General features: G+C 42.5%; 1 pseudogene; it reads right to left on the reverse strand.

Annotated features, from left to right (window-relative positions):
- Positions 1 to 2283: 2283 nt before the first annotated feature.
- LOC124973928 (CCR4-NOT transcription complex subunit 4-like) overlaps positions 2284 to 26078 on the reverse strand; it is a 32514-nt pseudogene continuing 8719 nt past the window's right edge.

A 26078-nucleotide genomic window follows, 5' to 3' on the forward strand; every position in this document is an offset into this window, starting at 1 on the left:
CATCCTTGAACCCAGATGTGACCACAGAATTCTCACTGTAGGACTGTAGACAGCCACAACTAATGGAGAGTTGGCACATGAGATGAAACCTATTTCTGCAAAAACCTTATCTATAGAGTCTAGACATGCAAACATGAAGGTTAAGGACCAAGACAGAATGAGAGAGACACCCAAAGAATTATAAAAGGTCAGCACATGCATTCCATATCGTAGGCCAGAGTAGTTGGGGAGGACTTGTAGAAGAGTCAGGAGTTAAATTGAGCCTTGAAAGATGGGAGAAAATTGGACAGTAGTCTGGACAGGGGAGATGATCCAAGATACCCCTAAGAGGAATTAAATCCAAAATACACAAACGATAGCCTCAGTCTAAAACTTTTGCTGATACCCTCATAACTGAACATGGACACTGGTGTTGCCTTACCCTAGAGTCCAGAAGACTGATACCTTTCAGAGTCACTTTGACCTTCTGGTTGACTGCCAGCATCTGGATGGTGATTTCATTCTCTTGCAGAGTAAGAGACAGAGAACCCACAATTCTGGGGACCCATAAATTACTCCTAGTTATTGCAATGACAAAAGGCCTCTTCGAAGGTGCCTTGTTCACTCCCTGTTTTATAGCCTCATATATCAAAAATGGAGATGAGCAGTCAGGAGATCCAGGCTGCAGGAGAAGCAGGTGGCAACTGTCTATGAAATTGAGCAATTTCTGTCAAAACTTAATTAAATTAGCCCTGATTCTATAAATAACAGAGCAAGATTTCCCTTTTACATCCATCCAGAATCCCCCTGCCTCTCCCTGAGCCTCTGGAGAAAACTCAGTTTGGGTGCATTGCATTAGGAAGCACTTGTAAAAATTAAGCAATGATTGGTTGAATTCAGCCTTTGCTTAATTTGCAGAAGCAGAAGAAGCTGCAGGTCAGAAGAGGCAGCAAGCTGCAAGATGTGTGGGTGTTCAGCGGGCTGTCATGGGAATGTGTAATGGTGGGATGCCAGTGACTTGGATGCTTGCCCCTTGGTGCCTCTAAGTAACCAGCTCTGTGACAGTGGGCAGTTCTCTTTGCTTTTGTGTGTGTCCCCATGCAGATAATGTGTAAGGTGTTGTACCAGGCAGCATAGCCATGACAGCAACTTCTGTCCCCAGGTTTACTTCTCATTCATGCTGCATGTCTACTTGGGTCAGTGGGCTCATCCCATGTCCCCTTGCTCTGGGACTCAGGTCGATGCAGCTGTCCCAATTCCATTGCTGCCGGTTGCTGTGGCAGAGGCAAAGAGTGCTCTCCTACTGTGGTCAGCTGGTCTAGATGTCACATATGTCTTGTCCTCTCACAACTCATTGGATAGAATGGATTCTATGGTCTCACACCAGCACAAGGACCAGAGTATGCGGGCCTACCATGTAATGACTTCTGGTGAACTGCGTTCACGAACATCCCAGCCTCTTCCAATACCAGTGTTCCATATTTCTCGTTTCCACTGAACTCTGAATTTTTATTCCTACCTTTCATTTTGATTTGGATTCCTGAGTGGATTAGGCTTTGATTGAACCTCCTTCATTCATCCACCAAATGCTGACTGACAGTTCCTTAATTTTCTCCAGGACAGAGGCAACTACACCTTCATGGTTCTAAAAGCTCTGCAATCCTGGGCAAATTGCTCTGTGACTCAGTTTCCCCATGTGTGCAGTGGGAGTAGTAAAGGTGCCTACTTACTGAGATTTCTGTGAGTTGGTCTTCAGAATGACATTAGGCATGTGTTGAATTCTCAAAAAGTGTTAGCCATTTATGGGGAGGGCAGTAGAGGGCAGAGGCCATGAGTCCCGGAGCAAGTATGCCTTTCTCCACTTCTGATAGCCATGGTACCTAGGGCCGGCTCATCTTCTCTGTAAAGCAGGGATCATAATAGTGTCTACCTCATGAGGTTGTTGTGACAATTAAATGAATTGTGCCTGGCAGGTAGGTAGGACTTGAAAATATTGACCTGTATTATTATTACCAAATATGTAGCATTTGGTACTATTGAGTCTACCCTCTGCTTTTTGGAGCTTTTCATTATTTGCTTCCTTGGTGCCATTCATTCCTAATTCTCCTCCTGCCTTGATTGTAATTTGTTTTTTTTTTTTCTGGAGATGCTTTCCTGATCTAAACTCTGAGGTTCCCCAGAGTTCCATCCAAGGTCGTTCACTCTGCTCCTCTTCTACCTGAACTTGTTCGCTCTCATGGATTTGATTTAACTCCTCATTGATGACTTCCAAAGATTCACCCTCAACCCCACCTTTCTCCATGTCTACTGGCTGTGTCCGTTTGGATATGCCTCGGTATCCATCTTTCTGTGACTGAATTCTTTATCTCCCCCATCATCATCACCATCTAGCCAGCTGCCACTTTCTTTCACTGACTATGAGCATGGTAACCCAGAGGGGGAGCTTTGAAGTTACACGGGCCTGAGCTGGAATCACTGCCACATACTGGATGTGTGAACTTCGGCAAGTGACCTACTTTTTTAACCTCTGAAAAGGACATGATAATGCCCACCTTGTAGGATTGGTTTAAACATTGACTGGGGTCATTATGAAAATCACTAGCATTGTATCACTGGCATTAGCAGTAGCAACCATTTATTGAGCACTTATCATTTGGATGATAGTACCACATGATGCTTTATTTCATCATGGGCCACATATGCAATGGTGGTCCTCAGACGATATCATCTAGTGACATCATAGCCATCTTAGTTTGTGAGAGTACACTCTGATGTTCACAAAACCATGAAATGAATTGATGAAGCATTTCTCAGTGATCCATGACTGCTATCAAAATGATGATGATGTTGATATTCTCTGTAGTCAGGAGCTTCTTCTTATTTAGGCATTATTTTCTCCTGCCTGGATGATTACAATAACTCCTTCATCTTCCTGCCTCATTCAGTCTTGCTAACCTCCACGGAGTCTTTTTTAAAAAAAATTAGTTGTAGATGGATACAATACCTTTATTTTATTTATTCATGTGGTGCTGAGGCTCAAACCCAGTGCTCCACGCATTCGAGGCCAGCGCTGTACCACTGAGCCACCACCTCTGCCCTCCAACGGAGGCTTTTCCAGAAGAATTTTCTTCCTGAACATAGCTCTGACCACATCATCTACCACTTAGGACTTTCAAATATTTCCTTGTTTCCTAAAGGATAAAGGCCACGCTTATTATTAGCTCCATGTGTCGACAGTGTTAATTTTGAGGACAGCACAATAAATATCTATTGATTGCTGACTTTCTTACCTGCACTCCACCAATGGCACAGTAAGGCTCATTGGGGGAGGAGGGCCACAGCTCTCCAGTAAGGGTTTGAGCAGGACTGGACACCAACAGCTCCAGGGGGCTCTTTATTTCCTATGTGAAGAAGCAGTGCCTGGACCACAGTGGGGCTCCCTGGAGTGGGACAGAGCAGAGGACTGGAGGAATCCTGAATACTTACATAGTCTCTGTCCTCAGGCTAATCTCTTTCCCTTAGTGGTTCTGAGCCTTAGGTACATAGTACTAGTAGCAAGTACCAAACCACCTGCCATACAGTTGCAGGGAGGAGAGAGGGCTTGTGAATTCGAAAGGGCTTATAAATTAGGGAGCCCTCTCTCCCACAAATGCTCCTGCTCTTATTGTCCTTGGTGCTGCCTGTGAGCAATGCAGACTAAATAGAACCCAATCGCCTGCAGTCAGCTTCCAAGATAAAAGCCCCATTATGAGCACCGTGTGTGAGAGGCCCGAGGAGATTATTTATTTGTAATTTAAGCTACCTTGTTTCTCTTATTTTTACAGCAGTTCTCATAATGGCAAAAAATAATAGTGTAGCAAAAGGGAAAAAATAAAAACAACAATAATCCCACCCACACAGGAGCAAACATTATTGATTCCTTTTTTTATTCCCTTGTAGCATCTTTCCCAAGCTTGTGTGGTGTGCACGTCATTTTATAGCCTGCTTTCCCTACATAATGCACCACAAACCTCTTTTCATATTAATAAATGTGCCTTCACAGCGTGATCATGAATGGCTGCATGTTATTCCAGTGTGAGGATACTCTTTAATTTATTTAGCCAATACACTCCTGCTGGCATGCAGGTTAATTCTTACTTTTTCCTGTTACAAACAGGTGCAGAAGACATCCTTACAGCTGCATCTGTGTCACATCCCTCCACTTTTCCTCAGGTTAAATCACAGAACCAGAATTACAGGGTCAAAGAATAGACATATTTTTTGAAAAAAGACTTTTGCAGAGAACTATCACTTGCCTTCTAGTAAGATGATATCCTCAATTGGAATTCGAAGGTCATTTCTGTCTAATAGTGCATGGTGCCAAATAAATCAACTTTGAACTTTCAAATGGAATTAACCTCTCCTAGGCTATAATAAGGGTTTAGTCAGAAATGTTTATGATTCTATCTGGAGATGGTGCTCAAGGACAGCATTAGGCCTGTCAAGCCATATTAACAAGTTTTAGGCTCTTCCCTTCATTGGATCTTTGTTAACATTTAAGAGTGAGAGTATAAATTATATAGGATATAGTTTTATTTTAATTGATACCAGCAGGAGATGCTAACATTCACACACATCTGGTTCTCCCCAGTCCTATGGGAAGATCACACTCCACAATTCTTTGCAGTAAGGTGGGGCTGGTGACTGGTCCTACCCAATGGCTTGTGAAGAGAATGATGTGGGTCGCTTTTGGACTAAAAGACTTAATTGCCAGTCTTGACTCACCTTGACTCTCCTGCACACTGCCTGGGGAGCCCCTGTGTTACAGATTGTCCCCTGTGGGACTAGAGAACCTCAATTTCCCTGGGTCTCCGAGCATCTCCTGGAAGACAGTGGACCTGGAGAGGGTTACCTGTACTCATGGCAGACCATGCAAATGAGAAATCAACTTGTGCTAGGTCACTATGATTTGGGGTTTTTAAAAAAATTGAAGTATAATCTAATTTATCCTGACTAGTACAGTAATGTAATTTTATTCCAAATCTAAGTTATTGGTCACTTTACAAATATTCCTCAGGGTATCTGTTTTGTGCTGAGCATTTTGGAGGATAGATGAAAACATAAAGCTCTGTTTGCAGAAAACATAAAGCTCTGTTTGCAAAGTACGTGCAACTTTTAACATGACTCATCTCTATCGTTCATTGAACAATGTGTATATATATCAAATATCACAGATGGATACAGCATGTCCTCTCTAGAGGCACTTGGAATGCACTTATTAACCTTAGTAACAGTCCTGTGGACATCTGTTGTTGTGGAAGGGCATCCCCTGCTCTGTCCTTCCCCTCTTTCTTTAGAAGACTTGTCTCCTGTTCCATGTGGTCCCAGTGTGGTCACTAAATACAATCCCCACTTCCCTGGCTACTGGAAAAGGCATGTGATTTCTCTGGAAATTTTCTGAGTTGAAGGTAGAGGTGGGAGTTTGATCTTGCTCCCTGTGTCTCAAGGTATAGAGGAAGTGACTCCAGAAACAATGTCCCCAAGAAGCCTGAGACAGGATAACTCACAGTCCATAGCTGAGATGAAATCTGGACTGAACAGTGACAGATGCTAATGCTGTTTGAGTCCTTGGATCCAGATGGGCCTGGGGCTAGTATCATCTGTGCACCTCCAGGTATATAAGTTAATAATGTCCTTTCTTCCTCTGTGTTTCATCTAGCTTCAATCTCTTCCAACAGTAAGAACTCTCATTAATACGAGTATTTTGTTTGGTGACACAAGTAAAAAAGAACATGCCAATAACCAACAACACAAACAGACAACTTCATGTGCAAATCTTGTTTAATCCTTATTGCAATCCCACCTCATTGGTGTAGTTATTAGCATCAGCCCTGTTTTATAGAGGAAGATAGTAAGACTGGGTCAAGGTGGGTAACTTACTCAAGTCATGCTCAGTGGGAGACAGGAAGGAATAAGACCCAGTCTGGTCCCAAGCCTATCTGTCCACAGGAGCACAAGTCTAACAAACATCAGCCCTTTAAAAAGAAAGGCATTAAATGGACTAACATTGAATCTGATTCAGGGAAGAACTCTATGTTCAAAATATGCATGGAAAGGGGACTTTGATTCAAATCAAATATCTTTGGTTGTTGGACCACAGAGGTTGATCCAAAGGCACAACAGGGCAGGAGGAGAGAGAATCAGCTTCTTGCTTTAGAAGGACATCTCGCCTCATCACCAAGGCAAAGGTCCCTCACGGCTGCCAGTTCTGACCAGCGGATGGTGGCTGTTGGGAACACAGTGCAGAGGAGCTTGTGGAGGCCACGTCCTGGCAAGAGTGAGAAGATCAGTTAGGATGGCCTGTCATGGGTGCCAGGAAGGGGGACTTACAACACAGAGCTGAGTGCTTAACACCCCCAGGGCATGGGCCAGCTAGACAGTGTCCGACTTAGAATCTGAAGACACAGGCTGGTGTCTTGGAAATTGCTGAAAGTACAATCTTGGTAAGTTTTGAAGTCATTTAATCTCTTCTCCCACAGTACCTTGGTGACCTTTCCCAGGCGGGTTGATGATCCAATTTAATTTAATTTCCTATTACATGAAAGTGTCAGTAACTTTATGTTGACTCATGCATAGACTTGTGAAAAACGATGGGAAGATCAGGCCTTATATGAAATTGAGAATAGAGATCATTTACATTGTCAGGATGGGTGTGAAGAATCTCCTCTGCCATATTAACATAATCTCTTTTAGGATGGGTTTTGTCACGAGACCTTTTTTTAACTCTCAAATTTTTACTTATTCTGTGTCCATCAGAGATCTTTAAAAACTTAGAGACATATTCCATTCAGTGTCATAACACTTCTCTTTTGAATCCTGTCTCTTAAATATTTTCTTACTTTCCCAGCCCTTACTTGAAGCTTAGACGTATTTCCACAGAAGCTTTAGGACTTGGCACTTGGGCAGTGCCTTGGTTTTCTTTTCTAATGCCCCTTCTCCTGGTCCTTCTGACTGGAGTATGTACATTCCTTCTCCCTTTGTCTGAGTGAGCAGTTGGTGTCATTTTGGGTAGGTGAACGTGCTCATATGAGCTTGTGCGTTGGCATCAGATATCAGTCAACCTCAACTATTGATCCCTTGCAAAAGTCAGTAGGGAGAGAAATGTTGCTTTGAGTAGGTTTCATTCATCTTTTTTCCCTAACTTGGGGGATGAGAGGGGGCAGCATGGGCTGGAGAGCAGGATGAGGAGGAAGTTGAACATTGTTTCTGAATAAAGTGATTGATTTTATGAAGTACTTCACACCAGGCATGAAGAATGTGACAGTACTGTCATATGGCGATGTGGTGGGAACCAGGCAGACGCCACCCTTGCCTCACAATGAAAAGCCTTTACATTGGTGACCTTTGCATTGGTGATGAGTGTGTGCTGCAGGAACAGCTGGTGTAACTGTGGCTGAGGCAGAGGTGAAGGATAAGGAAGGCTCCTGTGGAGCAGCGATGTCTAAGTCAAGGCCAAAGTCATGAGGAAGTGGCCAGGATGCCCAGAATCAGGGTGGAGGTGCAGAAAGAGCACACACAGAGTCCTGGACCTGGGTGAGAGAGCTGCCTTCAAGGATCAGTGTGACATTGAGAGTGGCCCAAGGGTGAGGCGGGAGGAGGTGGAGGTTTGGCTGTGGAGGTTAGCCTGCACGTGACCTTGGAGGATTCATGAAGACCTTTACCGTCCTGCTTCTGTAAGGCACTTCTGCATCACCTGGAGAACTTGTTTAAAAGGCAGATTTGGACTCTGGAGGTCTAGGACAAGACCAGACTCTGCTCTTCGAACGTCTTCCAGGTGATTGTGATGCTCCTGGAAGCTCACACTTGGAAGTACAAAGCTTCTGACCCCAAGAGCAAAGTCAAAACCATTGGTGAACTTTAGGCAGGAGAAAGGCATGGTGAAGCCCTGTGGTAGGAAGTTACCATTACCACGGTGCAATGAGGAAGCCTGGAAAGTGGGTATCAGTGAGGACATGGTGGGTGGAAACAGTCGTATGAGACTCGTCAACTCAGGTGGTGGCAGTGGGCGTGTGGGCACTGCCTGTGGCTCCTTCCTTGCCCTATGCTGCTGAACTTCCTGCAGTGATAATTCTGTCCCTGTCTGCATCCTTCACTGGACAGTGGGCTCCTGGTGGAGGTGCTTAGACACTGTAGGGGGAGGAGACATGCCCCAGTGCTTGAGAACATAAGCCTCGGGATCATCAGAGCCTGGACCCAAATCCTGACTTCACAAGTCCTAGTCCCTTAGCCTTTCAGAGACTCCATTGTCACATCTGTTAAAGACAAGGACAGTATTTGCCAGTGTTGAGAAGATTAAATGAAGTGATGTAGATAAAGTGCTTAGCTCTATCTGTGTTTGACATTCATTGATGCAAAAAAATAAAAAATAAATAAATAAAAAATAAGACTGAACTCTTGCTCCAGCATGTTAGAGGCTTTGGGGATTTGGAAATGAGTGAAGTGGATTTGGTCCCTGCCCTCTTGAAAAACTTGATCTACAGCAGCAGTAGCTGAGTTATTCTCAGCTATAATTTCTTGCTGTTGTCTCATGCATATTGTGCATGGAGACAGAGGAAGAAGTTTCAGCCGCCATGGGTCTGGAAAGTCACTCCCTACAGCCACTGAGATGGACATTCTGTTCCATACATTTGATGTAATTGATTTCTCAAACCCCAGCAGCACTCTCAGCTTAATTACCCATAAAACTGAAGTGAGGATACTTGAGGTCTAACATCATTTTCCGACTCAGTAATCTATATGATGCCAACCCTGCAACATTACATTTTTTTATTATTGTAAACAAATGGGATACATGTTGTTTCTCTGTTTGTACATGGCGTAAAGGCATACCATTTGTGTAATCATAAATTTACATAGGGTAATGTTGTTTGATTCATTCTGTTATTTTTCCCCTTCTCCCCCACCCCTCCCACCCCTCTTTTCCCTCTATACAGTCCTTCCTTCCTCCATTCTTGCCACCCTCCCTAAACCTAACTCTAACCCTAACACTAACCCTTCCCACCCCCCATTATGTGTCATCATCCACCCATTAGCGATATCATTCGTCCTTTGGTTTTCTGAGATTGGCTTATCTCACTTAGCATGATATTCTCCAGTTTCATTCATTTGCCACCAAAAGCCATACTTTTATCATTCTTTATGGCTGAGTAATATTCCATTGTATATATATACCACTGTTTCTTTATCCATTCATCAATTGAAGGACATCTAGGTTGGTTCCACATTCTGGCTATTGTGAACTGAGCAGCTATGAATATTGAAGTGGCTGTATCTCTGTAATATGCTGATTTTAAGTCCTTTGGGTATAGGCCAAGGAGTGGGATAGCTGGGTCAAATGGTGGTTCAATTCCAAGTTTTCTAAGGAGTCTCCATACTGCTTTCCAGAGTAGCTGCACTAATTTGCAGCCCCACCAGCAATATATGAGTGTACCTTACTCCACACATCCTCGCCAACACCTATTGTTGCTTGTATTCTTGATAATCGCCATTCTAATTGGGGTGAGATGGAATATTAGGGTGGTTTTGATTTGCATTTCTCTTATTACTAGAGATGTTGAACATTTTTCCATATGTTTGCTGATTGCTTGTAGATCTTCTTCTGTGAAGTGTCTATTCATTTCCTTAGCCCATTTGTCGATTGGATTATTTGCATTCTTGGTGTAGAGTTTTTTGAGTTCTTTATAGATTCTGGAAATTAGTGCTCTATCTGAAGTATGATTAGCAAAGATTTTCTCCCACTCTGTAGGCTCTTTCTTCGCATTGCTGATAGTTTCCTTTGCTGAGAGAAAGCTTTTTAGTTTGAATCTATTCCAGTTATTGATTCGTGCTTTTATTTCTTGTGCAATGGGAGTCCTGTTGAGGAAGTCTGGTCCTAAGCCAACATGTTGAAGTTCTGGGCCTACTTTTTCTTCTATAAGATGCAAGGTCTCTGGTCTGATTCCGAGGTCCTTAATCCATTTTGAGTTTAGTTTCGTGCATGGTGAGAGATATGGATTTAGTTTCATTCTGTTGCATATGGATTTCCAATTCTCCCAGCTCCATTTGTTGAAGACGCTATCTTTTCTCCATTGCATATTTTTGGCCCCTTTGTCTAGTATGAGAAAATTGTATTTATTTGGGTTTGTGTCTGTGTCCTCTATTCTGTACCATTGACCTTCCTGTCTATTTTGGTACCAATACCATGCCGATTTTGTTACTATTGCTTTGTAGTAGAGTTGAAGATCTAGTATTGCGATACCCCCTGCTTCACTCTTTCTGCCAAGGATTGCTTTAGCTATTCTGGTTTTTTATTCTTCCAGATGAATTTCATAAGTTCTTGCTCTATTTCTGTAAGGTACATCATTGGGATTTTAATTGGAATTGCATTGAATCTGTATAGCACTTTTGGAAGTATGGCCATTTTGAAAATATTAATTCTTCCTATCCAAGAACATGGGAGATCTTTCCATCTTCTAAGGTTTTCTTGAATTTCTTTCTTTAGTGTTCTGTAGTTCTCATTGTAGAGGTCTTTCACCTCTTTTGTGAGATTGATTCCCAAGTATTTTATTTTTTTCGAAGCTATTGTGAATGGGGTAGTTTTCCTAATTTCTCTTTCTGAAGATTCATCGCTTATGTATAAAAATGCCTTAGATTTATGTGCATTGATCTTATATCCCGCTACTTTACTGAATTCAGTTATGAGATCTAAAAGTTTTCTGGTGGAATTTCCTGGTTCCTCTAAGCATACTATCATATCATCAGCAAATAGGGATAGTTTGAGTTCTTCTTTTCCTATTCGTATCCCTTTAATTTCTTTGGTCTGTCTAATTGCTCTGGCTAGAGTTTCAAGGATGATATTGAATAGAAGTGGTGAAAGAGGGCATCCCTGCCTTGTTCCAGTTTTTAGGGGGAATCCTTTTAGTTTTTCACCATTTAGAATGATATTAGCCATGGGCTTAGCGTAGATGGCCTTTAAAATATTAAGAAATGTTCCCACTATCCCTATTTTTTCTAGTGTTTTGAGCATGAAGGGGTGCTGTATTTTATCAAATGCTTTTTCTGCATCTATCGAAATAATCATGTGATTCTTGACTTTAAGTCTATTGGTATGGTGAATTACATTTATTGATTTCCTGATGTTGAACCAACCTTGCATCCCTGGGATGAAACCCACTTGATCATAGTGCACTATCTTTTTAATATGTTTTTGTATGCGATTTGCTAAAATTTTGTTGAGAATTTTTGCGTCGATGTTCATTAAGGATATTGGTCTGAAATTTTCTTTCCTCGATGTGTCTCTGTCTGGTTTAGGTATCAGGGTAATATTCGCTTCATAGAATGAGTTTGGGAGGGTTCCCTCCTCTTCTCTTTTATGGAATACTTTGAGAAGTATTGGAATGAGCTCTTTAAAAGTTTTGTAGAACTCGGCTGAGAACCCATCTGGTCCTGGACTTTTCTTTGTTGGAAGGCTTTTGATGACTTCTTCTATTTCATTACTTGAAATTGGTCTATTTAATTGTGTATGTCCTCCTCGTTCAGTTTAGGTAATTCATATGTCTCTAGAAACCTGTTGATGTCTTCGAAATTTTCTATTTTGTTGGAGTATAGATTTTCAAAATAGCTTCTAATTATGTTTTGTATTTCAGTCATGTCTGTTGTGATATTTCCTTGTTCATTCCGAATTTTAGTGATTTGGGTTTTCTCTCGTCTTCTCTTTGTTACTGTGGCTAAAGGTTTATCAATTTTAATTATTTTTTCAAAGAACCAACTATTTATTTTGTCAATTTTTTGTATTGTTTCTTTTGTTTCAATTTCGTTGATTTCAGCTCTGAGTTTAACTATTTCCTGTCTTCTACTACTTTTGGTGTTGGTCTGTTCTTCTTTTTCTAGGGCTTTGAGCTGTAGTGTTAGGTCGTTTATTTTTTGAGTTTTACTTCTTTTATTAAATGCGCTCCATGAAATAAATCTTCCTCTAAGGACTGCTTTCATAGTGTCCCAGAGATTTTGATATGATGTTTCTTTGTTCTCATTTACCTCTAAGAATTTTTTAATTTCCTTCCTAATATCTTCTGTTATCCATTCATCTTATAATAGCATATTGTTCAATCTCCAGGTGTTGGAGTAGTTTCTGTTTTTTACTCTTTCATTTATTTCTAACTTCAATCCATTATGATCTGATAGAATACAAGGTAGTGTCTCTATCTTCTTGTATTTGCTAACATTAGTTGGTGGCATAATATATGGTCTATTTTAGAGAAGGATCCACGTGCTGCTGAGAGGAAAGTGTATTCGTTCTTGGTTGGATGGTATATTCTATAAATGTCTGTTAATTCTAAATTATTGATTGTGTTATTGAGATCTATGGTTTCTTTGTTCAATTTTTGTTTGGAAGATCTGTCCAGTGGTGATAGAGGCGTGTTAAAATCACCTAGTGTTATTGTGTTATGGTCTATTTGGTTTCTAAAATTGAGAAGGATTTGTTTAACATACATGGATGAGCCACTGTTTGGGGCATAGATGTTTATGATCATTATATGTTCCTGATTTATGCTTCCCTTAAGCAGTATGAAATGTCCTTCTTTATCCCTTCTGACTAACATTGGCTTGAAGTCCACATTATCTGAAATGAGGATGGCTACTCCAGCTTTTTTGCTGAGTCCATGCGCATGGTATGTTTTTCCCCATCCTTTCACCTTTAGTCTATGGGTATCTCTTTCTATGAGGTGAGTCTCTTGCAGGCAACATATTGTTGGATCTTTCTTTTTAATCCAATCTGCCAGTCTATGTCTTTTGATTGATGAGTTCAGGCCATTAATATTCAGGGTTATTATTGAGATATGATTTGTATTCCCGGTCATTTGGTTCATATTTAAAAATTTATTTATTTATTTATTTATTTTTTGACACATCTTGGTTCCTCTTTTATTTGACAGTTCCTTTAGGATAATTCCTCCCTTTGCTGATTTGCTTCTTTGTTTTTTATCTCTTCCTCATGAAATATTTTGCTGAGAATGTTCTGTAATGCTGGCTTTCTTTTTGTAAATTCTTTTAGCTTTTGTTCATCATGGAATGATTTTATTTCATCGTCAAATTTGAAGGTAAGTTTTGCTGGGTATAAGATTCTTGGTTGACATCCATTTTCTTTCAGAGCTTGAAAAATGTTGTTCCAGGCCCTTCTAGCTTTTAGGGTCTGGATTGAAAAATCTGCTGATATCCGTCTTGGTTTCCCCCTGAATGTAATTTGGTTCTTTTCTCTCACAGTCTTTAAAATTCTGTCTTTATTTTGTATGTTAGGTATTTTCATTATAATGTGCCTTGGTGTGGGTCTGTTGTAATTTTGTGTATTTGGAGTCCTATATGCCTCTTGGACTTGATTTTCCATTTCATTCTTCAGATTTGGGAAATTTTCTGATATTATTTCATTGAATAGATTGTTCATTCCTTTGCTTTGTTTCTCTAAGCCTTCCTCAATCCCAATAATTCTCAAGTTTGGCCTTTTCATGATATTCCCTAGTTCTTGGAGATTCTGTTCATGATTTCTTACCATCTTCTCTGTTTGTTCAACTTTGTTTTCGAGGTTAAATATTTTGTCTTCAATATCTGAAGTTCTGTCTTCCAGGTGTTCTATCCTATTGGTTATGCTTTCTGTGGAGTTCTTAATTTGGTTTATTGTTTCCTTCATTTCAAGGATTTCTGTTTGGTTTTTTTTTCAATATCTCTAACTCTTTATTGAAATGATCTTTTGCTTCCTGAATTTGCTCTGTTAACTGTCAATTGGTGCGATCATTCAATGCCTGCAATTGCTCTTTCATCTCATCGTTTGCTTCCCTGATCATTTTAATTATGTACATTCTGAACTCCTCTTCTGCCATTTCTTCTGCCATGCTGTCGTTGGATTTTATTGATGTAACATCTAGATTTGTTTGGGGCATTTTCTTCCCTTGTTTTCTCATATTGTTCAGGAATCAGTGGGTCATTAAGATATTGCAGATTTCCTCTATCAACTTATAATGTCCCTGAAGATTGCTAGTATATCCCCTCTTATCCTTCAGTAGCCTGAAGTCTTGGAGGAAGTTGATAATGCGGAGCTCCACGAAGAAGCTGCCTCTCTAGGGGTGGTGACCATCAGGTGGCATATATTCCCTGCTAGTGGGCAAAGGTGCCTCCACTTGTTGACCAATGATCATCCAACGGGGAACTAGGTTGCGGGATGAGGCAAGGCCTGTTTGTGCCTATGTCTCTGGTTTTACCGTCCTTGTGGGAAAACCTCACCCGGCAGAGAAGACACTTGGTGGGGACGTCTCGCTGGTCAGTTCCTCTCCTAGAGGTTCCCCTCAATCTACAAATACCGCCTGGAATGGGCTGTCTTCCTCTGCGACGTTCCCAGGGGCCCAGACCTACCTCCTGGGCCTGGGAGCTTCACCCTTCGCAGGCAAGTCTCCTTAGGCTGCCTCTCCCAGAGAGTCTGCTCACAGTCCTGGAAACTTCGCTCCGCCCCTATGCGTGTCTCTGTGCGGCTCTTCCAGCAAGAAGCCACCTAGCTCCTGGGACCCTGCTCTGCACCTAATTGCCTGGCTATATGGCCCCTCCTCTGAGCCGCCACCTGGAGCCCCGTACAATAGCTCCGAGTCCCAGAGACCCACCACACACCTCCTCCTCCGGACAGCCGCCCGGTTTCAGAGGCAGTCACTAGGAGTCCAAGGAACTCACTTCGCGTCTCCTCCTCCCGCCAGCCGCCCGTAGCCCTAGGCAGTTACTCCAAGTCCAAGTGACCCGCCCTGTTCCTTCTCCTCCTTGGGGTAGCCCCCTGGGTGTTCAGGAGCGGTGGCTCCGAGACCAAGTGACCCACCGCGCTCCTCCTTCAGGCAGGCCACCGGTGTTCAGGAGCAGTTGCTTTTAGTCCAATCAACTCACCACTCACCTCCTCCTCTGGCAACCACCTGTGACTCTGATGCAGTCACTCCTAGACCAAGCGACCCGCCGCACTTCTCCTCTTCCTTCGGGCAACCCCCTGGTGTTCAGAAGCGGTCATTCTGAGTTCAAACAGCTCGCCACGCAGCTCCTCCTCTGGCAACTGCCTGTGGCTCTGATGCAGTCACTCCTAGGTCAAGTGACCCGCTGCGCTCCTCCTCTTCCTCCGGGCATCCTCCCGGTGTTCAGGAGCGCTCACTCTGAGTTCAAACAGCTCGCCACGCAGCTCCTCCTTTGGCAACCGCCTGTGGCTCTGATGCAGTCACTCCTAGACCAAGCGACCCGCCACGCTTCTCCTCTTCCTCCGGGCAACCCCCCGGTGTTCAGAAGCACTCGTTCTGAGTCCAAACAGCTCGCCGCACAGCTCCTCCTCAGGCAGCCGCCCGGAGCCCCAGTGGTTGCTCCGAGTCCAAGTGCTGTGCTGAGCCACCTCCTCTATGATGATCCCAGTTGTCCGCGTTCACTGCTCCTGTGGGGGGAGGGGCAACTCTACTTCACAAAGTTCCCTGCGTCCCGGGGCTACCGCCCCCTCCGGGACACCTCCCCAACGGGAGAGACTCACCCAGTGGCTTTGAGTTGGTCCCAAGTCTCTCACTATCTCCTCTTTTGAATCTTGCGTCCTGGAGCAACGTGAGATGCAGCCGCCCTCTAGTCCACCATCTTGAAAAAAACCCTTATTCAACATTACATTTAATGGTGTTCAAAGGCTTGGGAGGTTATATGTGGGGCTCATCAGTAACTATTGCCTAGATATGGTTCCAAATTCCCATGTAAAATAACTTTGCTCCATGTTTTCAGATGGGGAATAGCACTGTTGACCAGTTGAGGGAAAAGACAAGACAAGAGGAGCATGAAGTAGCAGGGGAAGGAAACATGACAGGTGGTCTCTGGCGAGGAGGTCTTGACCCGGAGGGAAGAGAGCTTTGTTGGTCAGTAGGACCTGCTGTGAGCGCTCCAGCTGCAATGAATCAGGCAGCATCCTTGACCAGAAAGACTCTGGCTACTTGAGCAAATGGGGAGTTAATGGAAGATGTGGAAGTCGGCTTCCATAGGGAGAAACCAAGATGACTGCAGATGACACAGGCTGGAGGACCAGGCTCTGTAAAGGGCAGGATCCAGACAGGACTGGGCAGCAGAAGCCACAGTGATGGCCTTGTGGCAGTAACACTCTGCTCAGTCCACTGGTTGAAGCATTTGTTCCAGACTCAATTCCCAGAAGAACGTCCAGCTGGCCAAGCACAGGTCACAGGTCTGCTCCCTGGGTGTTCTGAGTTTGCAGAGGAAGGCGCTGATGCCTGCAGCTTTTGCGTTGGGAGGTGGACCCTCCCTCTGTGACCATACACAGTGATGTGGTGGTTGACCCTCATAACAAGGCACATCAGAGTGTCATTAGGATGGGGAAGAGGATGTGAGCATCTATAACATGGAAAAGGGGGAGTTTGGTGACTTTTAGCTAAGAATTAACTTTGTAATTTTTTTCTTTGAGGTTTACTTAAATTAAATTGAGGTTTATTATTATTAAATAATACTTGACTTTCTGTTTTTCCCCAGAAAGATCCTCTTCCTTGTCCTTGTTGCCCAATTTCTCTTAGCTCTTGCCACACTGTATTTTCTCTCCACATTTTTGTATTGGTGTGTTATCATTGCTGCATGTCTGCACATGCACACAATAGAACAATATAATTGGGCCAATATCTCTCCCTGGCACTTCCCCCTCCCTCCCTGTCTCCAGTCCCCTGATCCCTTTCCTCTACTGATCTCTCTTTGCTTTTCATAAGACTCCCACCTCTCCAACCTTTCTTTCCTTTATCTTCTCTAGCTTCCACATATGAGAGAAAATATAGGACCCTTGATCTTTTGAGTTTGGCTCATTTTGCTTAACATAATGGTCTGTAGTTCCATTCACTTTTCTGCAAATGCCATAATTTCATTCCTTTTTTATGACTGAATAAAACTCTATTGTGTATACATACCACATTCTATTTATCTGCTCAACTGTTGATGGATATCCTGGGCTGGTTCCATAGTTTGGCTGTTGTGAATTGTGCTGCTATAAACATGGGTGTGCATGTGTCACTACATTATGATGACTTTAATTCTTGAGGATAGATACTGAAGAGTGGTATAGCTGGGTCATATGGTGGTTCCATGCCTAGCCTTTTGAGGAATCTCCATATTGATTTCCATAGTGGTTGCACTAATTTACAATTCTGCAACAGGTAGAAACTACTTTTTCTCTACCTTCTCTCCCACATTTGTTATTGTCTGTGTTTTTGATGGCTGCCTTTCTCACTGGTGGCCACATTGCCTTTAGAGTATTCATCCATGAGGCCAACTCTCCAACAGTGCTCAGGGACCATGACTGTCCTGATTCACCTGGGTATTTTTCGGACCTGGAAATGTGCTTGGTACATAGAAGTCATTTGGTGAACTACTGTGGAAGAGACTAAGTATCTGTGGTATATATCTTACTAGAAACTTAGTCATAAGCAGCTGACAATTTCAGTGGGTAACTTCTCTGGATAGAAAACTTTAAATTTTATTTTATGACCTGTGTATGTATGTTTAAAAAATCTTTCTATGAACACATGCAGATTTGAAAAATGTAGTCAGTAAAGCAGGGATTTAGGCCTCCTATGTATTTTGGTTCTTAATTCACTTGATTTATATTTTTTTTACATTTTAATTATTTTATTTTACCATCTTTTTTTAAATTGGCTTGATTTTTAAGGAATGTTTTCTTTCACAACAACTTTTTTCACTTAATTTCCTTGTCTTTTTAGTATTAGGTAAGCATTTCCTCTTTCATGGAGGGACACAATGTCCTGCATCCCAGGGCATTTTGTATTTCAGCAAACCTCATGGGCTCAGAACCCTGGTTCTAAGTAGAAACTCACTATTTGGGGCTTGGTAAATATAGTTGTCCTAGCCATGCACAAATGAATTCTTTCAGAGTTGACCTTTACTTCTAGCGGGATAGTTTTATCTAAGGGTGCAGAAACTCCGGATTCTGGGATTTATCATAAAACAAAATCCTCCTGAATCCCCTTTAGGGAAGAGATTGGTAGGGGCTCATGGAGAACAGAGGCATTTGTGATCCTAGACTTCTGCCTGCTTGATCTAGTCCGAATGAGCAACAAAAATTGACTTGACTGTTGCAAGCAGAGGAGAAATGTGTGGAAAGGTCATGGAGCAGTTCCCACAATGGCCAGGAAACCTAGAGAACAGGACAGGGTCAAGGGGAGGCTAAGCAACTAGGACCAGTGCTGGAATGGTGGACAAACCCTGGCCACAGAGCTGGCCTGATGGGATCACCACGGCCGTGCTGTGGGTACTGTGGGCTGCAGAGTTGGGCCACAGCGGACACCACTGACCCCACTTCCCCGGGAAGAGGATGTTTTTTCAGTAACCACCTGTCCTCAGAGTGGATTCTTTTCAGTCTCCTGTTCTCTGCATCTCTAGCTCCTGTTTGGAAGTCCTGGGTGGGGTCATTTGAACATGCAGGTCTGGGCCATGATCCCATAGTCTATTTTCAAGGAGATTGGGAGGGGAACATCACATTTTTAGACTCTGGCTTTTAATAAGTGATTGATGGTGGTGGTGATAGTGGGATTCCCCAAACATGGAAAATGATTTCATTGCTGGGTAGTCAAAAGAAAAATCCCAAGACACATTCATGACATATTCATCTACAATAGTCATTGAAGTCATTCTTGGGAATAATAATAGAACAATCTTTTTGATGTTTTAGAGCTTGATAATAAATTGCCTTGATGGCTTAACATGGTGACAGGAGCGGATGGAGGACCATGAAAAACCTATTGTCTTTATCATTTCCTGAGTGTCTGAATAGAACATCACTGACTCTGGCAAGTTTATACAGAACTTAGTACAAAGGCTCTAAATCCTACCTGATAATCTGGGCTCTGCTATTTACTAGCTGAGTGACTTGGGAGCACAGCTGGGTCTTTCTCAGCCTCAGTTTTCTCATTTTTGAAGCAGAGAGAACCTTGGCACCTATACTTTACTTAGGGTTCTTGTGAGATGATCTCCAGAATGCCCTTAGGACAGCACCTAGCATATTCTAGTGCTTAGTACTGGTACCTGTCATGGCTAAGTTAAAGGGACTTAAGATTGGAGATTGGCCAGAAGGGTCAACATACAGGGCCTGCTGATGTCCAGGATGGACAAGATGTCCACCTCCAAGGATCGCCTGGAGGAAAGAGGTCATAATAAAAGATGAAGTGGGTGACCTCCAAGTTGGATGACCTCTATCAAACACGGTGGGCAACTTCCCAAGTGCTGCTGGTCACAGGTGCCTGAGCAAAACAATCTTCTTGCAAAGTACAATTAAATAGGCAAATGCTCAGTGATCTGGTGCCTTGATCTAGCCATAATATGCTACGTGGTTTGGGACAAACTTCAGTATTCCTGTTGCCTTAAGTGCTAATTTGTAGAGGAGGAGATAGTCCACGAAACAAAATCTACAAGTCTGTTGTACACAAACAAACATGAAAGTGTAGGAATATGTATAGGATATTATGGTGTTCCCATTTCCCAAACTGAAGGTTAGTTGGGAGGCTCACGGATTTTTGTAAATAAGATTTTGCTCTGCGCTGTCCATGTATCTACTTATTTGACAAGTATGGAAGGTCTAGGGAAAGGGGAGCATGGAGTCAGTAAGTGGAAATGGACGAGAGGAGTCGGAGGTAGCCAGGCCTCCTGTGGTCTCTAGAAGAGTGGTTTTACAATCGATTTTGAATCAGAGATGCTCCCTTTTCCCCTCAGACACCTGATTTGTGGCACCTGATTCAATAAACCAGTAAGTTGTGCTCTTCTGTTGGGAGCTGTTTTCTAGTCTTCCCAGATTATTGGTGTAGAGTAAATGAGATTAGATACATTTGAATTCAATTAGGTGTCCCAGGCATCTCCAGGAAGGGATATGACAATGTTCTTAGCATGTTAAATTCCTCAGCCTCACCAATGACTTCTTGGATGTTGATCTCCAATGCATGTGATCAAATTTCCTTCACAGAGACAAAAAGAGAGGAAATTGTTTAGCCAAGATCCAAAGGATAGGAGGTCTGGTATGGGGGATTTGTGTATGAGGGAAAACCACAATTAAGTCATAAACACAAGGACATAAAAAATGAACAGTGCTATTTGTAAAATCCTTGAATGAAACAAGTCTTCTTTACAGTAACTTTGCCTGTCATTCATCCAACAAATACGATTGGTATCTATTGTGTATTAGGCACTGTGTTTTTAGCACACAGGATACAATGCTGATCAAAATTGATGAGGTCTTTGTTTTCATGCAATATATATTTTGTTGGGAGAGACAGGGTGCATAAACATAAAAAAAATAATTCTAGGTGGGATAAAATATGTTTTAGGTGGGATGAAAATAGTTTTCACACAAAGGAACTGAAAGTAGCACATTTATAAATGGTGTGCCACTCTTGTTAAGTGGATCAATGAAGGCTTACTATTGGCCACTAGTGACCCAGACCACAGTGGTTGACTGTAAATGTTTTAAAGAATACAAAGGGTAAAACCAGATCCATTGTAATCCTCGAGTTCTCCTGGGACACGAGAGAAGCTTCATCTGCCTGATGGAGGGGGAGCTGGCTCAGAACACTGTGGCTAGAACTTTTTGTTCCTTTATGTTTCTGAGCTTCCAGGTATTCTTTCTGCACCTACAGCAGCGTCATAAAAGCTGCTCTCTGCTCACTGTAACAGAGTGCAGAGGAGTTGGGTTAGCAATTTATGAAGGCTGGAGAAGGGGTACTGGAGTAGGGGCCAATTTATAACAGAATAAATTTAATAAATTTTGTTGACCGAGAAAAGGCAAAACATTCGTCACTAGCAAAAGTGGGGCTCAGAAAACTGGCCTCAAAATTGGGGGAGAAAGTGGTTCGGAGGGTTAATTTCACTCTGCCAGCTTGAGCAGGCATGACTAGAGAAGACATCATTCCTGGGGCACTTGCAAGGATGTTTTTGGATGAGATCAGCATCAGAATCGGTGCATTACCTGAAGTAGATGACTCTTCCCCCCAGAACGGACATCATTCAGACCATTTGACTCCTAAACAGAGGAGAAAGCAGAAGGAAGGGGTCAGCTCCTCCCGCCTGCCTACTTGAGCTGGGGCATTGGTCTTTTCCTACCCTGGAACTGGGGTTTCTGTCACCAGCTCCCCTGTTTCTTCAGATTTGGGCTGGAACAACATCCCTGGCTCCCCTGGGTCTTTAGCCAGCAGAAGGCAAATCATTGTACTTCCTGGCCTCTATAACCATACAAGCCACTGTCTCATAGTAAATCTCTCTTTCTGTCTCATAAATCCAGATACTCCTCAACCTGCGATGAGGTCACCTCCTGATAAGCCTCTCATAAGTTGAACACATTGCAGCTGGGAAATGCATTCAGTGTGCCCGGCCTACCAGCAACCTGGCTCAGCAGCACAGCGCCCAGCAGAGCCTTGGTGGAATCCTCTCCTGGTGGCAGGGCTGAGGGCAGCTGCCGTCACTGCCCAGCGTTGTACAGGACATCACACCACTTATGGCCAGCCTGGGAAAAGGTCAGAATGCAGAACTGCAGCATTGTTTCTACTAAATGCTTACCCCTTTTGTAGCACAGTAAAGTTGAAAAAGCACAGGTCGAACCGTGGGGTAACTCCCCTGTTGGTTTTGTTGGTTCTGTTTCTCTGGAGAACCCTGATAAATACACTGACAAAGAAGAGATGCCTTAAATAAGGACACTCATGCACCCTGCCGAGTCAGTCCTCAGTGTCGACAGCAACAGGGCTGCGGGGTTGGGGGGAAAGTGCCTTCTCTTTCCCTGGGCACCTGCAGTCCTCTTCTTCCTGGCCCAGGCTAATTGCTTCATGTCCAGAGACTTCAGCTGAAGGAGGAAGACTGGAGAGAAATGCTCTCTTTCTCTTTGACAGGCAGAGAGGCTGCCCCGGAGCGCTAGGGACAGTGTGTGCATTATAAGAGCTGCAGAGAGGCTAGGCAAACCACAGAGTCAGTGTGAGAACCTGGTATCTTACAGTGTCATGGTCAAATCTGTGACATCTCAGTGCTTACCCTGTGCAACTCCAAAAGGCAGAAAGCCCAGGAGCCTGTGGCATCTGGAGACATCTGGAATCGCCATCCCCCTGGCCTCCTGGTTTAGAGGCCTCCTGGCCGAGCTGGGATTAGTGCCTGCACTTGCTTTGCTGGTGACGTTCTCAGTGCCATGCCTGCCTCACAGCTGCGGTTCTCTCTTTGAAGCTGACCCTCCTTGGGTCAAAGTCCCTGTTTGGCTGCTCCCTGGACTAGGTGTTATTATTGTCGTTATTATTATTATTATAATATTTGTGGTCCTTGGAATTGAACCCCAGGCTTTGCACATGCTAGGCAAGTGCTCCACCACTGAGCTCCATCCCCAGCCCTTGTTATTTCTTATTTTGAGCCAGGGTTTCACTAAGTTGCTGGGGCCGGCCTTGAACTTGCGATCCTCCTGCCTTTGCCTCCTGAGTAACTGGGATTACAGATGAGCACCAACTTTTTGGGTCCTGGACTAGGTTTGATGTCCCTCCCACCCTGTGTGTCCTAATCTCCTCTCTCCTCCCTATTTAAGGGTTGTAGAAGCAGAAACTGTTTGACTCACCATCACATCCGAGCACAGTGCTTAGCATGGGCCTGGTAGCAATAATAACTCACCACCAAATGCCTAAATGTCGCATCTGTCCATGACTGGCCGCTCCCTGCCTCACTTCCCCATCTGAAGTATTGAGCTCTTTTAAAAGTCACATCACAGGATTTCCAGGAGAGCCAGATAAAGGGCAGAACTTCTTCTTTAAGGACCCCAAGAGTTGCATGGCGTCAGTTGTGTGCGGTGGCAGAAAGATGTCGTCAGAGGCAGCCCTTTTATGTTCTGCTCATTTCCTGCTCTGCAGACACAAATATGTGCCAATGTCTAATTAGTGCTGTCTTTTCAGGGGGAAGATTGATGGAGATAAGCTTCCATCTCTGCTTCCATCAGGGTAATGGGCCCCCACTGAGGCCTTGTCTCAATTTACCTGATGGAGGACGTCTGCCTTCTGCAAACTTATTGTTTTGATTTATGCAGCAGATTTGCCATGATGAAGGTGTCTTTCTTTTTTAATTTACTTTTATTGTAAACAAATGGGATACATGTTGTTTCTGTTTGTACATGGAGTAACAGCATACCATTTGCATAATCATCCATTTACATAGGGTAATGATGTTTGATTCATTCTGTTATTTTTTCCTTCCCCCACCCCTCACCTCTTTTCCTCTATACAGTCCCTCCTTCCTCCAATCTTGTTCCCCCACCTCCCATTATGTGTCATCATCTGCTTATCAGTGAGATCATTCATTTTTTGGATTTTTGAGATTGGCTTATCTCACTTAGCATGCTATTCTCCAATTTCATCCATTTGCCTGCAAATGCCATAATTTTATTATTCTTTATAGCTGAGTAATATTCCATTGTATATATATACCACGGTTTCTTTATCCATTCATCAATTGAAGGACATCTAGGTTGGTTCCACAGTCTGGCTATTGTGAGTTGAGCAGCTATGAACATTGATGTGGCTGCATCTCTGTAGTGTGCTGATTTTAAGTCCTTTGGGTATAGGACATGGAGTGGGATAGCTGGGTCAAATGGTGGGTTCATTCCAAGTTTTCTAAGGAATCTCCACACTGCTTTCCAGAGTGGCTGCACTAATTTGTACCCCACCTGCAATGTATGAGTGTACATTTTTCCCCACATCCTCTCCAACACCTTTTGTTGCTTGTATTCTTGATAATTACCATTCTAATTGGGGTGAGATGGAATCTTAGTGTAGTTTTGATTTGCATTTCTATTATTACTAAAGATGGTAAACATTTTTCATATGTTTGTTGATTGCTTATAGATCTTCTTCAGTGAAGTCTCTGTTCATATCCTTAACCCATGTGTTGATTGGGTTATTTGTATTCTTGGTGTAGAGTTTTTGAGTTCTTTATATATTCTGGAAATTAGTGCTCTATCTGAAGTATGAGTGGCAAAGATATTCTCCCACTCTGTAGGCTCTCTCTTCACATTGCTGATAGCTTTCTTTGCCAAGAGAAAGAAATCTTTTTAGTTTGAATCTATCCCAGTTGTTGATTCTTGCTTTTATTTCTTGTGCTATGGGAGTCTTGTTAAGGCAGTCTGATCCTAAGCCAACAAGTTGAAGATTTGGACCTACTTTTTCTTCTATAAGATGCAGGGTCTCTGGTCTGATTTCAAGCTCCTTGATCCATTGTGAGTTGATTTTGTGCAGGGTGAGAGATAGGGGTTTAATTTCATTCTGTTGCATATGGATTTCCAGTTTTCCCAGCACCATTTGATGAAGAGGCTATCTCTTCTCCATTGCATATTTTTGGCACCTTTGTCTAGTATGAGAAATTTTATTTATTTGGGTTTGTGTCCATGTCCTCTATTCTGTACCATTGGTCCACCTTTCTATTTTGGTACCAATACCATGTCGTTTTTGTTACTATTGCTTTGTAGCATAATTGAAGTTCTGGTATTGCGATACCCCTGTTTCATTCTTCCTGCTAAGGATTGCTGTAGCTATTCTGGGTTTCTTATTCTTCCAGATGAATTTCGTGATTGCTTGCTCTATTTCTGTAAATTATGTCATTGGGATTTTAATTGGAATTGCATTGAATCTGTATAGCACTTTTGGTAGTATGGCCACGTTGACAATATTAATTCTTCCTATCCAAGAACATAGGAGATCTTTCCATCTTTTAAGGTCTTCTTCAATTTGTTTCTTCAGTGTTTTGTAGTTTTCATTGTAGAGATCTTTTACCTTTTTGCTTAGATTGATTCCCAAGTATTTTATTTTTTTTAGGCTATTGAAAATGGAGTTGTTGTCCTCATTTCCCTCTCAACTGTTTTGTCACTTGTGTATAAAAATGCTTTAGATTTATGTGTGTTGATTTTATAGCCTGCTATTTTGCTGAATTCATTGATGAAGTCTAGAAGTTTTCTAGAGGAGTTTTTTGGATCCTCTAAATATAGAATCATGTCATCAGCAAATAGTGACAGCTTAAGTTCCTCTTTTACTATTCATACCCCTTTAATTTATTTCATCTGCCTAATTGTTCTGGCTAGAGTTTTGAGGACAATGTTGAATAGAAGTGGTGAAAGAGGACATCCCTGTCTTGTTCCCATTTTTAAAGGGAATGGTTTCAGTTTTTCTCCATTAAGAATGATGTTGGCCATGGGCTTAGCATACATAGCCTTTACAATATTCAGGTATGTTACCACTATCCCTAATTTTCCTAGTGTTTTGCGCATAAAGGTGTGTTGTATTTTGTCAAATGCTTTTTCTGCATCATTGAAATAACCATATGATTCTTATTCTTAAGTCTATTGACATGATGGATTACATTTATTGATTTACGGATGTTAAACCATCCTTGCATTCCAGGGATGAACCCCACTTGATCGTGGTGCACGATTTTCTTAATATGTTTTTGGATATGGTTTGCCAAAATTTTGTTAAGGATATTTGCATCTATATTCATCAAGGATATTGGTCTAAAATTTTCTTTCCTTGATGTGTCTTTGCCTGGTTCGTGTATGAGGGTGATATTAGCTTCATAGAATGAGTTCGGTAGGGTACCCTCCTTTTCTATTTCCTGGAATACTTTGAGAAGTGTTGGAATGAGTTCTTCTTTGAAGGTCTTGTAGAACTGGGCTGACAATCCGTCTGGTCATGGGCTTTTCTTGGATGGTAGGTTTTTAATGGCTTCTATTTCATTGCTTGATATTGACCTGTTTAAATTGTGTATGTCCTCCTGGTTCAGTTTGGGAGGAGCATATGTCTCTAGAAATTTGTCAATGTCTTTGGTAGTTTCTATTTTGTTGGAATACAGATTTTCAAAGTAGCTTCTAATTATGTTCTGTACCTCATTGGTGTCTGTCATGATATTTCCTTTTTCATCACGAATTTTATTAATTTGAGTCTTCTCTCTCCTTCTCTTTGTTAATGTGGCTAAGGGTTTGTCTATTTTGTTTACTTTCTCAAAGAACCAATTTTTGTTTTGTCAACCTTTTGAATAGT

Source organism: Sciurus carolinensis, unplaced genomic scaffold (genome assembly GCF_902686445.1).
Source record: "Sciurus carolinensis unplaced genomic scaffold, mSciCar1.2, whole genome shotgun sequence".
Lineage (NCBI taxonomy): Eukaryota > Metazoa > Chordata > Mammalia > Rodentia > Sciuridae > Sciurus > Sciurus carolinensis.